This window comes from Corvus moneduloides, chromosome 12, assembly GCF_009650955.1.
Source record: "Corvus moneduloides isolate bCorMon1 chromosome 12, bCorMon1.pri, whole genome shotgun sequence".
Taxonomy (NCBI): domain Eukaryota; kingdom Metazoa; phylum Chordata; class Aves; order Passeriformes; family Corvidae; genus Corvus; species Corvus moneduloides.
Window position 1 is genome coordinate 15,721,405 of NC_045487.1, and position 18,129 is coordinate 15,739,533.

The window sequence follows — 18,129 nt, forward strand, 5'->3', positions numbered from 1 at the left end:
AATTCACCATGTGAGAAAATTTGCTTTTTCCTAATCACATTTCTCCTTAACAGATTTTAAAAACACACGTAAAATCTGTTGGCAAAGTGTTTAAGTACATACAATCCCTAAGACTGGAAGTAAGCTATTGCTATCCATATCAACTTAGATAATGACATGAACAAAAAACACCTACAGGTACACGCATCAGTGCTGGAATACACAAAACACTGTAGTGCCTTCAAGTGATCACAACATCAGCCCACCAACTATACCTTTCTCCTCTCTCTGTCTTTCCTCAGCCTTTCTCTTCAAAATTACCACACAGGTGTCATTTGTTGAGCTATGTTAAGTCTAGAAGCACATGGAGACAAAGTCTGTATTTCATAATAACTCAGCAATATGGATTTTGGCCTTAAGGGTACAGTCATTCAAACAAGAGAATAGCAGTAAGAAAGCCCATGAGCAAAATCTTAGAACCTCACAAAAGGAGATGTTCATTCAGGGGTGAACATTTTATTTCAAGTTTAATAAATTTCATTTTCAAAGAATTGCCAACTCACACAAATTTGTCACTAATCATCAAATCGGAGATCCTTTCTTTCCTGCTCACAATGCTAGGAGTAGGCACTCCATTCCTCACTATCAGTTAAAGTGGTTTACTTTCAGCAACTGCAGTTTTTCCTCAATTTAGATAGTTGTTTCCTCCCCGTTCTTCCTGGAAGCTGTAAAAAGTCTTGCATCGACATTGTCCTAACTTACTAAAGGAAAAAAAATCCCTCAGCAGTTCATATTTTTCATCCATAGAGGTTTGAAGCATCACAAAAGGTGGAAGGATCATTGGGAAGCCTCAGGACAGCCTAGGAATCCTTACATGCCCTCTGAAAGACTCTGCTTGGGGAGCCCCATCTCCAAAATCATCCTGGGTTTACAAAACAAGGCTTGATCCATAACATTCCTGGTGAGACCCCTCACAGTGTCATTCTCTTTTACTTTAAAAATTATTTATAAGAAGGCAGGATGTGGATCTGGTTTTTTTTGGACTTTTTATAGTGACCTAAGACACCAAAGCAGACATTCTTACAACTTATTCAGAGGGAACAAGAGGGACCTTTTGAAGCTCAGGGAGTTGTATGTTTTCTTCCTTTGGCACCCAGACATGCAGATTCACTGGGAGGGAGCAGTCAGATCAACTGAAACTATGGAAAGCAACCTGACACTGGACTCCACTAGACCCTTTCTAACCGGTTTTAGCCTGCTTTTTCTCTATTGCCAGGACTGGAGAGTCATGGCAGAAAAACTGCCCTGTTGTGAACAGCAAGTATCCCTGGCTAAGAGGAGCTGCTGGAAGCTAGGCCTGGAAAAGGTGCTACAGATAACAGATGAAGGCCAAAAGACATTTTATTTTCATTTTTCATTTCACTTTTCCTTGAATCTTGTAGGGAAAGACACAGTCCATATTCTTTTATAGCTTCTAGCACTGCATCTACCAACCCAGAGGTAGGATTCTTCATCCAGGTATGAACAAGAGCCTCCAATTTTGTGTGCATATTTTTTTCCACAGATACAGGCTGATACTGTAGGACTGGCCTCCGTTTCTCAGGTATTTTGAAGCAGAACATGACCAGAACAGTCTGTGTTTACATTCCTCGTGTTGAAGTATTTTGCACCAAATGATAGCTGTAAGAGGGTCAATGGATGTATTAAATCTGGACAGACCTGAAGCATTCCAGATGCCCCCACCCCAGCCAGGGGGGCTGTGCCTATGACAAGCCTGTGCCCAGCCTGAGCTGGCTGCTATAACAAAGGGGCTGTGTGAAAATAGTACCTAGTAGTGGAGTTTCACTGCTGTATGCTGACTCCAGTAAACTGGGCACTCTTTATGAATTCTGAACACATCTTGACTAATATGTACTGGGTTGTATGTAAATGTTCCCTGTTGTTTGTTGTGGGTTTCTTTTAATTCTCCTAATGGACCAGGCCGTCCTAGGAATGTCATTATATGCAGGATCTCATGATCATCAGCACACTCTCATTGCAAGGCAACGCAGTTTGTTTATACTTGACAGTAAGAAGTTTGTATATTAAGCCAAGCATTTCTGTGGGTTAGAGCACCTTTCTCAAAGTCCTTAGCTACACCATTCCCTTCCTCTCTGAAAGCTGAAGAGCAAGGCCACCCAGACATACCTTTCTCCTGGCAGGAGGGACATCAGAATATCACAGGGGAGGACATAGTGTTTCATAAAAGAACACTTTTCAGTCACAGTCCTCTCACACAGCAGAAATGAGGACAGGCAGTATCAGAGGACTCACAAGATAAGAGAAGGATGAAGAGCATCAGTAAATCTTCCTCTGGTCAAGCCCTGACATTTGTAAAGTAGGCAGAAAAACAGTGTACCTCATCTTATGCTTCATAGCTACCCTTCTTGGACCAAAAGCTGCAGCTGTAGCACAGTAAACACAGGAAGTTTGGATCAGATCAGCCTGGGAGAAGATAAATTCCTGTTGAATGACTGCATCTTGGAATGGGAGCGCATTTTCACTAATGGCACATTCCAACCTGTATCACCGTAACAGCGCCTATTAGAGTCCTGCTGGCAGGAAACTGTTCTCCAGAAAAATGATGGTAAAGATGGGGAGAAATTGTTTTTAGAAAATTAAGTGCAGAGGAATGAAAAAGCTAAGGGAAAAGCAATTTAGTATTTTATGGCTTGTTAAAACAAAAAGGGGGTTTAGGGTCATAGAACTGGAGGATTAGGAGGATCAGGAGGATCAGAAATCCAAATCTGGGATGGGACCTTCGGAACACAAAAAGTGTTGAAAATGGTACATGGAAAACAGAGACCATTAATAAGAGAAACATAAACATAGCTGGAAATTGGTAGAGTGTTGTAAGAGAAACAGAGGCAAAATGAGAAGCAAGAAAGTAGTAATTCTGAAGATGAAAACTGAATTAAATTATAGCCTATGTTAACTGCCCAACCTTCCCTTTCTCCCTAATCACTTTTGGATTCATTGCCCTATGTGACACAGCATAATTAGAGGTAATTATAGCAATACAGATTTCATGAAAATTAGCTGTATGAAGAAAGACCTCTATAGCATCTCTACTACATGTAGAAAAGGCAGACACAATACTTTCTTTCATTTAGCAGAAGTCAGCTAGCCATCAGCTCCCATCTACTCCCAGCACTGCCAGACCCTGCCCAGCCATGGTGCAGTGAACAGAGAAGACAAAGGATTTATGCCTGGGAGGTCAGGCTTCATTTTTTCTCTTATTCATGAAAACATCATGATGTTCTGTTTAAATCTGAAGACTTTTAAGTAAATTACAAGTTGAGAGCTTTACTTCAGATGCAAACAATAATGAGAGCTTGTTTGTTTGCACTAGAATTCTAATTATTCTAATGATCTGCTTTGTAGTTTACTATTGTAGACTAGAGATTATGAAAGGGAATTTTCTCTTGATTAAGATGAGAATGAGAGAACGTAGTGTCAGTGATTTACATGCTTGCAAAGTTTGATAGAGTACAAATTTACTGGTTTCCATGAAATTGCAGTGTGAGTTTTAGAATTCAAGACAATAGTGTGAAGTCACACTTAGAAATTAACTAATTCTTCAATTAATTACAAAACCTGACAAAAGCAAAATTCCTCTACATTCTTAGCTTTCTCCCCATGCAATTAAAAAAAAGTATCAGTAGTGTCTAAAAATTACTCATAAACCCAAATCTAACCAATCCTGAAGGAGCAGTCTACATAAGAACAAGCTGAGCTTTTAAAAAGCCCATGATTAACAGCACAAAAACATGTGCAAAGATAGGAGACACAGTTTTTTCTACTCAAAATATAGCATATGCCATTTCTAGTGACAATGTTTGCATATTATCAGAAGCAATTAAGAATTTTTTCAAGATCACTGCTATGTATGGAGTTAAATTTACATTGGAATGTATTTAAGACACCATTTCAACAATATCTTCAATTTTTCACTAAGAGATCAGCTGGTACATTTTGTCCACACCCAGAAAATCATAGGTCAAGTAGGATCTGAATTCAAGTTGGGGAATTCTCAAGCACTGCCTTTTGATATTTGATAAAAATTCAATACAGGAGACAGACAACCCTCCAGGGGGGCAAGAAACACAGCCTCAACCACCACATGATATCTCATGCATGGACATAACTGTGTTCTGAGTTCCTATAGGTAAAATGAACAGTATGGAATATGCATTGCAGTTAGATTGCTTGCTGAGCGAAGCTTCTTGCCATTCACATACATAGGTAGGAGCTTTTCACCATGGTTCAGATGTAAAAGAGGAAATTAGGGACAAAAATATTTGGTACTTCCATAATGCAAACTCAGACATCATATAGTTTTGCTGGACAGGTCAGGTTTTAGTAATTTAAATTAGTGAGACATACACTGATTATAAATTTAGAAGTTACCTATCCAAATTTATAGATACTTTTAAAAGAAGGACACGTCAAAAATCATTATTCCAACACAGAGGCTCCCTATTTGTAGCTCTGGCTGGTTGGTGAGCAGTTCAAGAGAAAACACGGAGTTTACATCAGAGCTACCCCTAGATCTCAGTTGTTTACAAAAGAGATGATCTTCCCAGGTAACTGCCTGCACTCTCTATTTGAAATACATCTCCACTGGTAGAGCAACAGATTGAGTTTGATGGATATTCTTGTTGCATTCTGAGGTGTGAAGAAAAGGCCTGAACTGTGCATATGCTATAGAAGACAGTTTTCGCTATTACTTCTGGTGGCTCATTGTAGCTGTTACTGCTTTGTTCACAACCTTTGCACTCCGTGATGTCTCTTGAAAATACAGCATTTATTTCACTGGTTGCCTTCAATTAAAGTGGCATTTCTGCTCTGAAGTAAAATCTGCAAAATGCCATTTGACTCAGGGGTTTTTGTGACTCCCAAATGAATGTGTTCATTTCATGTATGTAAATGTAAACGCCAGCTACACAGGCACAACCTGATAGCTGGTTCTTTTCTTCATCCTCTCTCTGCGACTGTACCCTTAACTAATTCCTGGGCTGCCTCAATGTAATTGCTTGTACACAGATGTGCAGAAGGTGCAAAGAATGGATATAATCAATCTTGCCCTACCTTAGTGGTTTTGTATCTGCACTTAAACAGGAATATAAACAAGGTAAAAATAAAAAGTCTGTTGGTTTGGGTTTTTTTTATAAATCAACCAGTTAGTTATGCAGGAACACATACACCTAGATGAAGGCTGTGCTAAAACAGTATTTGCATGACAGGTTTTAAAAAGTTGAATTTCATTTTAAAGTTAGGAAGAATCACAGAGTTCGTGAGAAGATTGGCCATGAGACAGGGATTTTATAAATAGTTAAAACACAGTAATACTCCATCATACTGCAGATAGAAATGACTGCAAGCACCACTTGGTATAAGGAATCTGAAAGCAACTTGAGGCAGAGAGGATGGATAAAAACTGGGTACAGTTACATCTGTACCAAAGGCAGATTTGATCTTAAGTCCTCCAGAACATCTTTCTTTTCTTTCTATTGCCAGTTTTTCCCGAGCAAAGAGCATTTCTGAAGAAAAACCCATCTAACCAGGAGTGATACTTATCTTCACATTAATCAGTTGTGAACACATCATCCCACTTGGATGGCATGATAAATACATCTTAAAATGAAAAAATCCAGTAGGAGTTGGAAAGGACAGCTTTTACATTTCTGATGCTTTCCCACACAAGCATAGAGAATCTATACAGAACTGTATTCAGTATTAGAATTTCTCAAAACCTAAACATACTGACTTTATTTCTTAGAACAGGGGGGGTTTTTAGAGCTGGTTTAAAGGTTTGATGATCGTGGGAGAATTGGAATAGTAAGTCTATTTGAACTTCCTATTCGTACTCTCATAAAAAGCATTCTGTAGAAATGAATACTTATTCAATTGAAAAGCTATTCATGGCAGAAATAATTAAAAACAGAAGTATGAAAAAAATGGGTGGCATCGTACATATTCCAGATACCTAGTACTGTGTGATATTAATTGTTAATTTTTCTCAGACACACTTAATTTCAATATTTAAGAATAAAGTATTCAGTCCTCCAGTCTTTCACAACACAGCGTTTGGGGAAATTGGTGAGGTATATGTTTTGTAAGTCTGAATCTAGACTTGGTTATTTTGGCATTCACGTACTCCATGCCAACTGACACTAAATCTCTTTAGCCTCATAGATCAGTAATTTTTCCCTGTTTCTTATAGATGCATTTTTATATCTCTCCTACAATTCCCTTCATAGGTGAGCAAGACCAAACTGGCTACCTGGAATATTGCTCAATGTGTATTGAGATTACAATAATTCAGTTAAGCACAGGTCTGTATATCTACCATAGGATGCTCTTCCAGATGTTCTTGTATTGCTTTCCCATATAGCAATTAAAGCAGCTTTAGGAATAGCTTGTCATATATTTACCTTGAATGGACTGCATTCTAATAGAGGTCAGCTGCAGCCATGAATTTTATGCCCACTGCATGAAAGAGCAATATCAGTCCATCTATGCTGGCTAAAACACTCCTGCTGGACAGATGGCTGATTCACTGTCTTGTAGATTCTTCATGGTCAACTTTTAAGCATAGCAACTTGCCACTAATAAGACAGTGGCGCTGCTGTAGAAGAACATGATGTTCTTTTGTATTTCAAAACAGCATTTCCACTCTGAAAAATACCAGTAAACAGTTTCTGAGATGTTCAAAAAGAGTATCAGCTGATCCAGAGGTTTCTGCAACAGCAGTACAGGATAGCTTTTGCTGTAATTCCCATAAGGATTTTAATTATACTGTTTTGTCTTTTCAATTGGAGACAGCATTTCCTATTGAACTGCTATTATGGTATTGACAACTCAGGTGTTCAGCTTTATTCTTTTGCACTGAGCAAACAAATTACTTCATATTTATATTCTGAACTAACGTTTCAAGAAGCTAAGAATGGATTGATGCTGCTGTGGATATGTTACCAACCCCTAGCGCTTTGCTGTTGAATGTGATACTAACCAAAACCAGCAGCTGCCATTCATTTTCTGAGCTGCTTTAAGAATTAAACACATTCCCAAGGATTTTTTTTTTTCAATATCAATTACTATTATTTTGCCACATTAGAAAGCATTTTAGAGCAGGATTCATCTGCCCAAATATAGATGAAGCCATCTGCACCTGAGCTACTTGTGAGGGCTCCCTTTATAGTCAGTGGAGAGAAACAGACACTTTTAGAGTGCAATTGATCTTCTCTTAAGATTGACAGCTACACTGTAGACATCTAAAGTTGGATGAGATTAATAGTGTCCCCAACATTTGTTAAATTATGCAAGATTCTATATAAATAGAAGACAAAGTCTCTTCCCTAAAGAGCTTTCATCTTCAGTCAATACATTTCCAGAACTGAGCATCTAAATTGCTTGTCTTTGTCAAGTGCCTCCCTTTGATGTTATTCCATAAGGTGTTCTCTGGTTTTCCTGGACAACCACAGCACTCGCTTGAGAAAGCAATACATTCAGGACAGGGAGCAGAAGAATTACCAAAAGCAGCTCTGAGAGCTATTTTTCCAGAATAGTGATAGGCAACTTTTTGAAAAGTTTTTACTTATCTTTTTAGAAGTGAGTTGTATTTTGTCAATTTTTACTGACAAGCTCGTAAGGCAAGCACTTCAAAGTAGAACGAAGAACAGTGTTTGCCTTCAAGAGCCCACTCTTCCCACATATGCTGATTCCTCTGGGAAGACAGCAAAGTGAATTAGTGGCTTCCTCCTCTTCACTTCTCTGTGACATGCATGCATGTACACAAGCACAGAGAAATATGGGAAATAGAAATATTTTCCAGGCCTTGGACAAAGCACTGAACAGGTAGGAATCCATGGGCAATACAGACCTGGCAGTAAACTAAAGCTGAACATCATCACCACTACTCCTTTTGTTAACAAAATTGCAGCTCAAGGGGAGGGCACAATTTGACTTTTCTGAGGTAACCGGCAGATTTCAGAAGAGAAAAACAGCATCTACACTTACATGGGACACACAAATAAAATATTGGAAAACTAAGTTTTTGGTACCTTGCTTTGTTATAACAAAAGGAAGGGAAAGTTCTGGGTACGTGTAACAATCAAACTTGTACAACCAAGTTTCTAAGACAAAATCATATTTTATGTATGGCTATAATAGGAGATCAAGGTGCTCAAGTGAAGTGAAATCTAAATTCTGAATTGCAGCTCTGCATCACTAAAGTATGTATGAATATGGGAGATATTTATGTTAGATTTTTGTTAAATAAATACTAAAATACAGCCACCTATGTCCATATTTCTATGAAGTACATGAATAACTACAGGAATTGTTATAATTAACACTAACTGGTGACATGAAGAATTCATAATGCTTCTACATAAGGATCAGAGAAAGGAAAATATTCCCAGGTCCAGTAAAAAAAAAACCCAACAAAACAAAACCAAAACCCAACCAACTACACTTTTGCCTGTCTGATCCCGAATGATCAATCTCATTAGTCTAGAAAAATTTAACAACAGTGTGCAACTACGTCAATAAGATTTCTAATACACTGCTTCCATTACAGTAGGACATCACTTTCAAAACAACACCAGACACAAGCTGTCCTTTTACAAACAACTAAAGGGTTTCACAACTGTCAACATTTTTTCTCTCGTATGATTCCCATGCTCACCTCAATAAAGCTAAGAACAACTTACTTCAGAAGCTTTTCATAAAATTTTTGTGAATTCCAAAAATTAAAATTTTGCATTCCATAACTTACCCTGCAGAGCAGGTGCATTAAAAGTCTATTAATGTTTTGTCTGTAACAGTCATGAAAGACATTTTTTTCATTAAAAAACTTCCTTTCTGATAGACATCTGAACCAGATTGGCAGTTTCCCAATGAGTTATGTACAGCAGACTGAAGTTTAACCTGTGGGAGAAATAAATAAACAAATCACTTGCTCACAGAAGAGGAGTAACTTTGTCCAGAAGCACATCAGGTTTGTCAAGTCAATGCAGGACTTGATGTAACTGGCTGAGCTGGACTCTAGGAAAAGTTGAAAGCTGATTATTCTACAGAATATGAGATATCACAACTAAAATAAACAACTCAATAGTTATAGCATCTTCAGTAACAACAGCAGGATAACATGTGTATTTATACTTGTCAGTAAACGAGCTAAACCAAAGCCCCAGAATTTTTAAAGAATTTTTCCTACCTCTTATATTCTGTCACTGAGTAACTAGTCTAAAGAGAACATTCTTGTTCAATGTCCATAATCTCTTCGATGCATATTTAACAATTAAAATTTAGCTAACATACTATTTTTACTAAAATATAAAGCAAAACAAGATCTCAGTCACAGCCACAAAATCTTTTTTAATGTATTCCTTGTGCTACTTCTGAATATTAATAAAAATTAATAATTAATTTTGCCTTTGGCATTGCAAGATATACTGGTTTTAATTAGTGTACTGTACTCCTATACAATTAAAAAATAATTGATGTCCACACTTATTGGCGGTCTCTGTGATCTCTTTTCCTGTTGTTGTCAACAAATGCCTCAAAAAACAAGTTCAAGAATGTTTTGCTGTCCACTTGATTTACACACCAAAAGTAACAGACAAATCTTTTATGATGAAACAGAACAGTTTTCTGTTTAAATTATACACAAGTATATTAACTAGAAAGAGAAAATTAAAAGCTGATGGCTCAAAGAAATAATGGAAGGACTATCAAAATGTTTAGTCTACCAACAAATTTGCCTGGAATGTATCAGCAGATGACAGTATTTTAACTTAAATGCAGTGGCCATCTTGTATTTGTTACATCAATTCTATTGAGCATTTAATGCTGATGTCCCTCTTGATCAGTTTCAGTTATTTAAATTCAGCATATCATGTTTCTGTTCTCCTATATCACATTAATTGTACCATGAATTATTTCATTATATAACACTAAGGTCTCTCTTTCTCCCAAGAACAAGTCAAAGAATTAAAGTATAAATTCCCACAGGGAAAAAAACTAACTTCCCTTCAATGTATTTGCATCAGGATCTTGAATAAATATAAGTGGGGTTTTTATTACAGACACTGAAACAAAGACATGGAATCCCAGATGTATATTCTCCAGCACAGTTATGAAACAGAAGAAAAAACTCATATGGCAAAGAAAACCCCAAACTGACTATTCCTTATCTAAGCCAGAAGTCCATGCTTGTAATTTGAATCTGGGTCAGAAAATGTATCCAGAAGAGTCATTTTGGGGCATGACAAAAAGCTAAATAAAAACTGCTGAGCTTATTTTTTCAATAACACAGGAATACACACCTCAGAGTTAGACACAGGACAAGACCCAGATAAACAAATAAGCAGAAGAGCAAAAAGGATTTAGAAAACACGGGAGTATTTGTTTTTTCTTCATCTAATCCACATGCTTATAGAGTAGTGAACATGAAAATTCAGCAAATCAGATATTTATTTAATTAATGCTTTTATAATGATTAATGATCTCAGTAGTCATTTTAACTAAAAATGGATAGCAATTCAAGTAATGCATTTAAACAAATATCGCTGAAGAACTCAGAGCATTACAAAGTACATTCTTATTTCTGAGGATTTTTCAAAGTTATTTCTCAACAACTCTTCTGTCAAGGCACACAGAAGTCAATGTCCTCAATGCAAGGAATTCAAGTGTTTCTCTCTGTAATGGGAGGAATGTCAAACCACAAGTCCCTCTGAGGTGTGAGCTCTGCAAGGGACCCTCAGCTCCCACTGCTGCCATGCTCACAGCACGGACAGCCTGGAGAAGTTGGGGCTGGAACTGGATGATCTTTAAGGTTCTTTCCAACTACAGCCTTACTATGAGTCTGTGAGGCCCAAGCCACCAGGCTTGCTGCTCCTCCTGAAGGTGTGAATGACTCCATTACCACCAAAAAACTCCAGGAGTTGCTGTTACTGGAGCAGAAATCCACAATAAGTTTAGTGGCAAATATTATTACTGAAATAAACGAGAAAAGAGCACAAACCAATAGATCAGAGAAATGCAGACATCCTACTTCAGGGAAAGACCGAGAAACATGAGTTCCCTCACCACTGCTGTGAGGGCAAACATCCAGCCAAGCAGTTGTGGTTTGCTATGGGAAATGTGGGACACCTTGAGACTTGCCGGGCGCAGGAGCACCAGGAACCTCCTGCCCCTCTCTCCCTGGATCCCCAGCCCTGCCCTGCCCAGGGATGTCCAGCATTGCCCAGGTGCTGGACAGCTCAAGCTGGCACTCACCTCCATGGGCAGCCCCCGCCTGCTGCCACCTGAGGGGGAGGCCCTGCTCCCCAACATGTCTCTTCACAAAACACCAACACTGCAGCAGGAGGTTTTTGCCTTTTACACAAGTTCAAGCTCCTGCCTGATTGGGGTTTTTCCCCCTTTAATGTACCAATGCTGGTAAAAAATTCCCCAAATCACCACAGTGGCCTCCTGGTTCTCACAGCTCCGTTGCCTGCTCACAACACGTGGTCATTTGTACGGGCCCTTTGCACAGTGTGGGAGAACTTGGACACCCTTCACTCACCTCACCAGGCCTTTAGCTGAAGCCTTGTGGTGCCTGATATGGCAAAATGAAACTACGTAAAAGCTTCACACATTTTCATTAAAAGCAGCCAAGAGACCTCAGAAAACCCCATGGCCATAACAACACCAGCACGCCATGGGCCAGATACCACCACCTCTGCAAGCATCCTGATCACTGCTGCAAACTTGAAAAGATTTAATGCTGTTTCATTATGTGGATTTGTGCTAAAACAGAGTGAGGGATATTGCTTCCAAAATTTCACTTTCTAGACAAATGCCTGGGGTCTCAACATATAGCTTAGTAATTCTGGCACCGTTTCTGACCTCCGTTACAGCCACAGGTACTGCAGAGTGTTGTGGTGAACCATGACCAACCCCAGGGTCAGCTGGATCAAGTCGACCAAAAGGTCCATTGGTTTGATGCCTCCACAGCCCAAAAGCCTTCAAGTCACAGACAGCACCCAAAAGGCTGTGAAAAATATCTGTGCTTTACCATTGGCCACTGGCCTCCTCTCCCCTTATTTCTCATATTTGGTTGTCTTTGCAGAGAGTTCTATGTTCTTCAGTAGTTGATTGGCCCCTTGTTACTCCCCTCCGCCTACTCCTTCTCCCATTTGCTACCCCGCCTTTGTAGTGCCCCCTAACTGAGGTGTCACTGGTTACTGCGTCTTTTCCACGCCCCTTCTGTAGGGGTATCAAACCCAATGCCAGCCCCATTTCTTGGTCTTCTCCGTGGTTTTTCTTGTGTTCTTTGATAAAACTCCTCCCCCACAAAGAAGTCCCTCAACTTTTTTCCTGCCTCCTTCACGCACCTTCGCCATGGGTGGGCAAGGCCAACCCGACCAGGAGCTTTGCCTGCCCTCCTGCGCCGTGCTCTGCCTCCATCCTCCCCTTCGAGACAGGCAGAGGATTGCCCGGTGCCCAGGACAGCGTGCTAGCCAGCAGCGGCACCGCGGCACCCCAGCAAGTTCATCAGGGATCAACGAAATAGCGTGAGTGGGAGTGAGATGTTTTTATCAAGTTTGCTTGCACTTCCAAAATTCATCAGAAATTTCAACTGGCTAGAAAGATTGAACATGGATAAGAGTCACTAATGCACATCTGACCAGATAAAGCCAATAAAGCAGTAAACTGAAGACACTTAAATTCCATTTAACTTTAACACTTACATTCCTTAGAAATTTTCATAGTTTCTGTATAGTTTTTAAATTTTTTTCAACAATTTTAAATTTCAGATTTTGTAAGTTCTGTTTGTATCATAGTGTCAACAGTTACAACTAGTGCAATTCTGAACAAAGAGCCCATAAGCACTAACAATAAACTTGCCTTTTAACCTTCCTCATTATCCTCAGTTCAGGGCAGACAAAGTAATAAATGTAATCCAAAGGCAACTACTGCAGAAGGTCTCAGTATCCCAGCCAGGGCTCCAGAGGCCTACACCTAGAAGTTTTGATTATAAAACTCTTCTCTCCCTCTCATCATATATTTCTTCCCAACCCTCCCATAGAGGCAGTCCTGAACTGGATGCTTTTCCCTTTTTATTTATGTGAATTCTCATGACATGTCATGCACCACATTCACAGCAATCACTGGCAGATAGTTAAAGTTTCTAACTGGCTACAGGGGAAACCATTTTCCACCAACTGTTCTCCTACATGCCAGGATAAAATATATCTTGTGGACTAAATCTCTTCCCACTTGTATCCTGCCAAAAAAGTATGGGTTTTGTTTTTTAAACGAGGCTTGAATGAAATTCCATTAGCTATTCCTGAGCCATGGCAGAATAACTATTCCAGCATAAAAAAAAAAAAAAAAAAAAAAAATCTAACTACAGATAATTGAACTTGTCTCAAACATGAGTTGTTTTCTGGAAACATGACATGGGAATAGACTTTAGTATAATGGCAAAGTTATTTGTTTTGTACAATCTTCATTGAATCAAAACCAGTTAAAGACCACTTGAAACCATAAGGTATGTCAGTGTCTTAGAAAAATATTTTAGATCAGCTGGGATGCTTTAACCATAGAAGTCTTCTTCATGGATGGATGACTACATCCATTAGCTTGCATGCTTTACAATCCTTCAGAACTCAGAAGTTATTCCCGAATTGCTATCATCACTTTTTAATTTGTGATACGCTTTTTCAGTATAAGAAACAAAAATATTTAAAAATAAAATCAAAAGCAACATTGTTTTATCCACATGATGTTTTTGTGATGTTTTATACCATTTCTTTTGGTTTTGAATGCTATATCAATGCAAGCACTGAGGAGTGAGAGATTTTGTATTTAATTTGCTGTAGATAATGAATGTAACTAGACTATATATGTTTGCACCCAGGCATGATAAGAATTACAGCATATTTCCTCTGAGCACTGAACACACAAAAAAATTAGCCTTTTAATTGCTATTGAATTGAGTTTAAGCTTTGAACAACTGAGAAAAAATGAGGAATTTTATCCCAGCCACAGTAAATCCAAACTTTTTTGATGTTTGTTTTTGATGCATCCAAAGGTATATTCAGCATTCCAGTCTTCATGAACCCTGTAAGATCACAGCTCATGGTTTCCTACATGGCTCACCTTAATTCTTCACATATTTTTGCTACAGATACAATACTGGGAGTTGGGAAAGACGGGGTAGCAGCCTCAGCCTCCATACTTAACCATTGCAGATGACTCTGGGAAGAACAAAAAACACATGGATAACCATCCTACTACCCAAATTCTGCTCTGATCCCCCCTTCCCATAGCTTGGAAAGAAAACTGGATTTTCTCCAAGGCTAGACAGGTGGCAGGGAAATATTTTTTGGTTAATTACCTCAGAATGCTGGGAAAGGTGTGCTGCTACCTCATGTCTGCATTGCGCTGCCTCACACTGGTAATTAAGCTGATCAGTACTGGTACATCTACCCACCAATCAAAGCTGGATATAAGGGATATTTTGAGGAGACAAAGCATAAAACAGCATTGAATTAAGAGTTTGGGTAATCAAGATGGCACATGTTCTACTTGAAAAATAAGGCCAATCCTTCCAAAAGAGGGACAGCTGGCATGCTGAAAGTCAATCTTAACCACAAGAAATGTATTTCTTGCTTTAAGAGTCACAGTTGGGGCCTCTGTGCAGGCTTGTAGCTAATGAGTTGATAATGTCTCCTTCAGGGGAAGGGAAAAAGGCCACTACTCAAATTTTTCCTTGATTCCTCTTCATTTGGGATCCTGGCAAATCAAGATTAGTTCTAATATTTTTATAATGACCAGTCTTGCCAATAGTGGACTCAGTGACAAGCACACTCAACCCAGCCTTAAATTAAACACAGCTTTATAAATGAAAAATTGGAGACTAACACATAAGTGGTTTAACTGAAATTAGGAAAGCTACATGCATGTTTTCAGCATTGCAAATGTCTCACTGTTACAGAACACTGGACTCACCCCTCACATTGTAACACTCTTGAACACATACAAATTTAACCACCATTATTTTTAATGCACTGTTTTCTTTAGGGAATACCATAGCAAAGTTGATTTTGTATCATTAACAACAGAAAGATTTTCTGCTATCAGTGCTGCCAAAAAATGCAGCCTCATGGATTTCTGTAAAGATAAGTATGAGCGATGTTCCCTGTATTTCTTAGAGTAAATAATGTGCTACCCTGCCGAATCCACACAAATGTAAAAACAAGCACAAAGATGCAAAGTTAGTGACTTTCTTAATATTTTCCAGAAGCTGAATATTTTGGCCTAGGCAGATATATGTGTGTGGCACCTAATGCTACCTTTACCTGCAATTTGCTGCAAGTATCTGTGGAAGGATGTGTGACATGAGAGGAGACAATGTAGTTTCTAGGCCTCACAGAGGACCAAGTTACATATTTTCAGTCATTTTTTTCTCTATAGTCTCCATACATAAAATTAACTAATTTGATGAAATTAGGCAGACAATTAAGCATGCATTTTTTTTATAAAACCGTCCTTTAACTTCACCTAACCTGACAATGCCTTGACTCACACATAACTTACTATGCAAGATATTTCTACAAACATATTTCCAAGGGGCATAAAATGCAAAATGCAGCAGAACTTAAGACTAGTAAGTAGTATTAATTGAAGTATTCATGGAAATTTTCAAAACATAAATCAAATTAATAAATTGCACAGTTTCTAAACTATTACTCCCAACAAACTTTACTCTAGAAAAAAATAATTGCTTACACTGCTTTTTAAAGACACATTCCTGCCAAGTCTGAATTAGGAAGCAGTCTGAATTCTAAAAAAATAACTAACTTCAGCATTTTTTGAATTTAACTCTTAATATAAGAATGGTAAAAAAGTAATATAAGTTTTAAGATGGCAAGTTTAGATCAGAGTCCAATTCTGGCATGCAAAGGTGATACAACTTGAAACGTTGCTAGGCTGATTTTCTAATAAAAATGAACAATACAATCAAATGAATTATATGAGGTCATTAAAACTATTAAAGCCATTCATCAAACAGAAAACAGATCTTTTGATTTCAGGGAAATGCAAAGACTCCAAACATCCCTCTGCAAACTCTTTCATCATTTCAGTAATTTTCAACATGAGCCCATCCTCATCTGATTCTCCTGTATGCTGCCTCCTGCTCCTCCCCCACTTCTCCTCTAATAGTGTTCAGAGAGAACTTCAAGATGTGGGCTAATGGAACTGGCATGGGTTGGAGTTTAATATTGCATGTGCTTAACTTTTTGTGCAACTGACCAACATGACATGTCTAACTGTATAAATGGAAGTTTTATGGTGATAAGATCAGTAGTTACTGAGATATTTATGTGACATGCTGACAGATATAAAACTACAAAGCTTGCTTTTATGCCTTACATCCTCTAGAAAAAAAATAAATACTAGGATGATGGGTCACTTTGAAGAGAATTTATTATCTAAATTACCTAATACCTGGCTAAGTTCTAATATGCAAGATGAGGTCTCAAAAATGCTATTAAAACTATGGACTTTAATTTCAGAGGATCTTAGTATTCTCTGCCAAATGGGGCAGAGTACAGCCAGTTTGCTTGTCTCACTCTCTCTCTAGATCACAGTGCTGTCATCCAACCAAAAAGGAGAGCGATGACAAAAACCAGAAAAAGGCACAAGATAATCTCTCTCCAGTTTTTACACTCCATAGGTTTAGGTCTCTCAGGGAGATTCCCATTGCTGCTAAGGTGGAGGAGGAAGACTATCTGAGAAGAAAGAAGGTCAAGATTAAAGAAAACATATTATTTGTGTGTGTGTGTATATACGTGAATCTACATACACACACATATATGAGTATAATCTCTGGATGAAGTGGAGTCTCTTTTACATTTTGATCTAGGGAAAACCAACCTCAGAAATTCTTACAGAACAAGAAGACAATGTTTCCTGCTGCTAGAAAGCAGCTCCCCCCAGCTGTGCCCACAGCTGAAGTTAAAAGCCTGCTCTACTTCCCTCTTTATTTGATGTGAATGGTACTTCACACACTGAGAAGGCAGCAGCCGCAGCAGTAGGTAGAAGAAGGGGGAATAACCTAGTAGCAGCAAAGAAGGGAGAAAAATAAAAATATTTTTAAAAAGGCTTAGAGACTTGTAGGGAAACACAAGGCCAGAAGGAAAGCAAAACTTCAGAAGACACAAGTATCTGGCAGTATGCAAAGATTACTGACCCTGAGAACAAGATAACTCAGGACAAAAGAATCAGCAGACTGGGGGAAATGCAAAACATTCGGCTGTGCTCTTACTTTCCCGTGAGCTCAGGCCCTTCCTCAGCTGAGAGGATTTTCAGTGCCCTTCATGCCCACCCAAGATGCCCCTCACCCCAATTTTTTATTGCACACACTTCCCAGAGGGACAGTAAAAGAAAGCCAAATACCTCTTTAGTGCCTCAAGGATCCCCTGTAATCACCCCCCATAACCACCCACTCCCCTGTGCCACTCACTCCTGCTGTGCCTCCCACCTCCCACATCCAGACATCAGAAGGAAGATACACACCCCCATACATCTGCCACAAATATCCATGCTTTGTCTATCTCCAGACGTGACAGAGAGAACAGTTAATCTCGGGTACAGAAGATGTGTTTTATTTAGTTAATCCAGAACTTTTGTTTTCTAATTTCCCACTAATCTCTCTGTTTTCTTCATAAGCCTTTCTGCCACAGCCTTCTCGATAGCAGGTATTTTGAATCTTTAGCCTGCTTCTGGTCTTGCCTGAAACATCTGGTGGGAAGGAAGAAAAGCAGCAGTGGGATCCAAAGTGGAGTTTGGAATAGAGACACAGAAGGGCACTGATTGTTCCTATGCCCATAACAAGTGCACAGGATCACTATGTCTGTGTGTAAACTAGCAGGACATGTGAAGGTTCATGACACGTTGGGAGAGGGACACTTAGCACAGGCTTTGCCATTTAGAATTACTATGTTGGGAAAAAAGAGCTGGATCTTTTTTGGCAGGGGAATACACTTACAAATCTTGTTAGACATACAGTATATATAACATTTTTTTCATCAGTTTTATCTGCAACAT

At 38.8% G+C, this 18,129-nt stretch overlaps 1 long non-coding RNA gene across 1 annotated transcript in view; it reads right to left on the bottom strand.

Annotated features, from left to right (window-relative positions):
• The window catches only part of LOC116450091, a 67,280-nt gene that overhangs the window by 26,181 nt on the left and 22,970 nt on the right, over positions 1 to 18,129 (bottom strand). The window contains exon 7 of the long non-coding RNA XR_004242675.1: positions 8,801 to 8,952. This is a non-coding gene — a long non-coding RNA (uncharacterized LOC116450091). The remainder of the gene's footprint in view (positions 1 to 8,800; positions 8,953 to 18,129) is intronic.